Genomic DNA, 5,125 nt, shown 5'->3' on the forward strand with positions numbered 1-5,125 from the left:
TTATCTTCTGCTCTCAGGGAATATGCCCGTCGCGGCCCTAATGCAGTCAAATAACTTGTAGCTGGACTTATTCATTATCATTTATCAACTCACGCATAAAATCAAGGTGCTATTCAGTCAATGGTTTCAGGACATATAATTCTAGGACACACGTGTGTACACGTACGTACACGTGTGTACACGTACGTACACGTGTGTACACGTACGTACACGTGTGTACACGTACGTACACGTGTGTACACGTACGTACACGTGTGTACACGTACGTACACGTGTGTACACGTACGTACACGTGTGTACACGTACGTACACGTACGTACACGTACGTACACGTACGTACACGTACGTACACGTACGTACACGTGTGTACACGTACGTACACGTGTGTACACGTACGTACACGTGTGTACACGTACGTACACGTGTGTACACGTACGTACACGTGTGTACACGTACGTACACGTGTGTACACGTACGTACACGCGCAAGACATTAAGTTAACTTATACAAACCCCCCTTACCCCCCATAAACTCATGTCATCTATTATACACTTATTTATGTCCTGCCAAACCCCAAAAACAGGACTAAGTGCATACAATACTCACAAGCTTTATTTAAATTGTATACAAATGTATTGCTACTCTAGTTAACTTAACACAACAGTCTTACACGCATTCGATCTCGTGGTCTATCTATAGATAGCATCCCCTTTTTTTTTCCTCTCATATTTACTATGTATTTTATTTATTATACACACTACAATTTCAGTATAAGTTAATGTAGCTTAATTAATAAAGCAAGGCACTGAAAATGCCAAGATGAGTCGCACGACTCCATAAACACAAAGGTTTGGTCCTAGCCTTCCTATTAGTTCTTAGTAGACTTACACATGCAAGTCTCCACGCCCCAGTGAGAATGCCCTTAAAATCAGCAGTGATCTAAAGGAGCAGGTATCAAGCACACTCTTAAGTAGCTCATAACACCTTGCTAAGCCACACCCCCACGGGATACAGCAGTGATAAAAATTAAGCCATAAACGAAAGTTTGACTAAGCCATACTAAAAAGGGTTGGTAAATTTCGTGCCAGCCACCGCGGTCATACGATTAACCCAAACTAATAGGCCCACGGCGTAAAGCGTGTTTAAGATACCTTTGCACTAAAGTTAAAACTTAACTAAGCCGTAAAAAGCTACAGTTACCATAAAATAGACCACGAAAGTGACTTTATAATAATCTGACTACACGATAGCTAAGACCCAAACTGGGATTAGATACCCCACTATGCTTAGCCCTAAACATAGATAATTTTACAACAAAATAATTCGCCAGAGGACTACTAGCAATAGCTTAAAACTCAAAGGACTTGGCGGTGCTTTATATCCCTCTAGAGGAGCCTGTTCTATAATCGATAAACCCCGATAAACCTCACCACCCTTTGCTAATTCAGTCTATATACCGCCATCTTCAGCAAACCCTCAAAAGGTAGAATAGTAAGCACAATCATTTTACATAAAAAAGTTAGGTCAAGGTGTAACTTATGGGGTGGGAAGAAATGGGCTACATTTTCTACCCAAGAACATTCCACGAACGTTTTTATGAAATTAAAAACTGAAGGAGGATTTAGTAGTAAATTAAGAATAGAGAGCTTAATTGAATAGGGCCATGAAGCACGCACACACCGCCCGTCACCCTCCTCAAGTAATAAGACACAACCATAACCATATTAACTTAACTAAGACACAAGAGGAGACAAGTCGTAACAAGGTAAGCATACCGGAAGGTGTGCTTGGATTAATCAAAGTGTAGCTTAACTAAAGCGTCTGGCCTACACCCAGAAGATTTCATTACTTATGACCACTTTGAACAAAAGCTAGCCCAACTAACCCCAAACTTAAGTATCACAGACATATAAAGTAAAACATTTAGTTAAATAATAAAAGTATAGGAGATAGAAATTTTAATTGGAGCGATAGAGATAGTACCGTAAGGGAATGATGAAAGACATCTTAACAGTATTAAACAGCAAAGATTACCCCTTTTACCTTTTGCATAATGAACTAGCCAGAAACGACTTAACAAAGAGAACTTAAGCTAAGCTCCCCGAAACCAGACGAGCTACCCATAAACAATCTAAAAGGATCAACTCATCTATGTAGCAAAATAGTGAGAAGATTTGTGGGTAGAGGTGAAAAGCCTAACGAGCCTGGTGATAGCTGGTTGCCCACAAACAGAATTTTAGTTCAACTTTAAATTTACCTAAAAAAAAACAAAATTTTAATGTAAATTTAAAATATAGTCTAAGAAGGTACAGCTTCTTAGAATCAGGATACAACCTTTATTAGAGAGTATATACTAACATCACCATAGTTGGCTTAAAAGCAGCCACCAATTGAGAAAGCGTTCCAGCTCAACAAACAATATAACTTAATCCCAATCATATTACATCAACTCCTAATTATACCTCCTGGGCCATTCTATTTAAATATAGAAGCAACAATGCTAGTATGAGTAACAAGAACTATTTTCTCCCCGCATAAGCTTATATCAGAAACGGATAGACCACTGATAGTTAACAATCTGATAATATCAACCCAAAAATGAAATACTTATCTACCCTATTGTTAACCCAACACAGGCATGCATTTAAGGAAAGATTAAAAGGAGTAAAAGGAACTCGGCAAACACAAACCCCGCCTGTTTACCAAAAACATCACCTCCAGCATTTCTAGTATTGGAGGCACTGCCTGCCCAGTGACACTTGTTTAACGGCCGCGGTATCCTGACCGTGCAAAGGTAGCATAATCATTTGTTCTCTAAATAAGGACTTGTATGAATGGCCACACGAGGGTTTAACTGTCTCTTATTCCCAATCAGTGAAATTGACCTTCCCGTGAAGAGGCGGGAATGCCACAATAAGACGAGAAGACCCTATGGAGCTTTAATTAACTAACCCAAACTTATGGATACTAAATACCTACAAGGCATAACATTACACCATTATTGTGGGTTAGCAATTTAGGTTGGGGTGACCTCGGAATATAAAAAAACTCCCGAGTGATTAAAATTTAGACCCACAAGTCAAAATATAACATCACTTATTGATCCAATAATTTTTGATCAACGGAACAAGTTACCCTAGGGATAACAGCGCAATCCTATTCAAGAGTCCATATCGACAATAGGGTTTACGACCTCGATGTTGGATCAGGACATCCTAATGGTGCAGCAGCTATTAAGGGTTCGTTTGTTCAACGATTAAAGTCCTACGTGATCTGAGTTCAGACCGGAGTAATCCAGGTCGGTTTCTATCTATTATATAACCTCCCCCAGTACGAAAGGACAAGGGATGTAAGGCCTACCTCACAAAGGCGCCTTAAAACTAATAGATGAAGTCAACTCAATCTAACCAGTTTATCTCCTCATAAGCCCGAGAAAAGGGGCTTTGTTAGGGTGGCAGAGCCCGGTAACTGCGTAAAACTTAAACCTTTATTATCAGAGGTTCAATTCCTCTCCCTAACAAAATGTTCTTTATCAACATTATCTCTCTTATCATCCCAATCCTTCTTGCCGTAGCCTTCCTCACCCTCGTTGAACGAAAAGTCTTAGGCTACATACAACTTCGAAAAGGGCCTAATATCGTAGGCCCCTACGGCCTCCTTCAACCAATCGCAGATGCAGTAAAACTCTTCACAAAAGAACCTCTACGACCACTTACATCCTCCATATCAATATTCATTCTAGCCCCCATTCTAGCTCTATCACTAGCCCTAACTATATGAATCCCTCTCCCAATGCCCTACCCACTCATTAATATAAACTTAGGAGTCCTATTCATACTAGCAATATCAAGTCTCGCCGTATACTCCATCCTTTGGTCAGGATGAGCCTCAAACTCCAAATACGCTCTAATCGGAGCCCTCCGAGCAGTAGCTCAAACAATCTCATATGAAGTAACACTAGCAATCATTCTCCTATCAGTCCTCCTAATAAACGGGTCATTTACACTATCCACACTAATTATCACCCAAGAACATATATGACTAATCTTTCCGGCCTGGCCCCTAGCCATGATATGATTCATTTCTACTCTAGCAGAAACTAACCGAGCCCCCTTCGACTTAACTGAAGGAGAATCCGAACTAGTTTCTGGATTTAACGTAGAGTATGCAGCGGGTCCTTTTGCCCTATTCTTTCTAGCAGAGTACGCAAATATCATTATAATAAATATCCTCACAACAATTCTATTCTTCGGTGCATTCCACAACCCATTTATACCAGAACTCTACTCTATTAACTTCACTATAAAAACCCTCTTACTAACTATCTGCTTCCTATGAATTCGAGCATCATACCCTCGATTCCGCTATGATCAATTAATACACTTATTGTGAAAAAATTTTCTACCCCTAACTTTAGCCCTATGCATATGACATGTTGCCTTACCCATTATTACCGCGAGTATCCCACCCCAAACATAAGAAATATGTCTGATAAAAGAGTTACTTTGATAGAGTAAATAATAGAGGTTTAAATCCTCTTATTTCTAGAATAATAGGCTTCGAACCTAATCTTAAGAATTCAAAGATCTTCGTGCTACCAAACTTACACTATATTCTACAGTAAGGTCAGCTAAATTAAGCTATCGGGCCCATACCCCGAAAATGTTGGTTTATACCCTTCCCGTACTAATAAAACCCCCTATTCTCACTATTATTATAGCAACTATCATGGCAGGGACCATAATCGTCATACTAAGCTCGCACTGATTACTGATCTGAATTGGATTCGAAATAAACATGCTAGCCATCATCCCTATCCTCATAAAAAAGTATAATCCACGAGCCATAGAAGCCTCTACAAAATATTTTCTTACACAAGCTACTGCCTCAATATTACTAATAATAGGAGTCACCATTAACCTTCTTTACTCCGGCCAATGAGTAATCTCAAAAATCTCAAACCCCATCGCATCCATCATAATAACCACCGCCCTAACAATAAAACTAGGCCTATCTCCATTCCACTTCTGAGTTCCCGAAGTAGCACAAGGAGTAACACTTATATCAGGAATAATCCTACTAACATGACAAAAAATCGCACCTATATCCATCCTATATCAAATCT

The 5,125-nt window shown here is 39.5% G+C and overlaps 1 pseudogene; it reads left to right on the plus strand.

The window, feature by feature from the left end:
* The first annotated feature begins 843 nt into the window (after window positions 1-843).
* LOC144310135 (18S ribosomal RNA) lies at window positions 844-1,798 on the plus strand (annotated as a pseudogene).
* The last annotated feature ends 3,327 nt before the right edge of the window (window positions 1,799-5,125 follow it).

Source organism: Canis aureus, unplaced genomic scaffold, assembly GCF_053574225.1.
Source record: "Canis aureus isolate CA01 unplaced genomic scaffold, VMU_Caureus_v.1.0 ptg000454l_RagTag, whole genome shotgun sequence".
Taxonomy (NCBI): domain Eukaryota; kingdom Metazoa; phylum Chordata; class Mammalia; order Carnivora; family Canidae; genus Canis; species Canis aureus.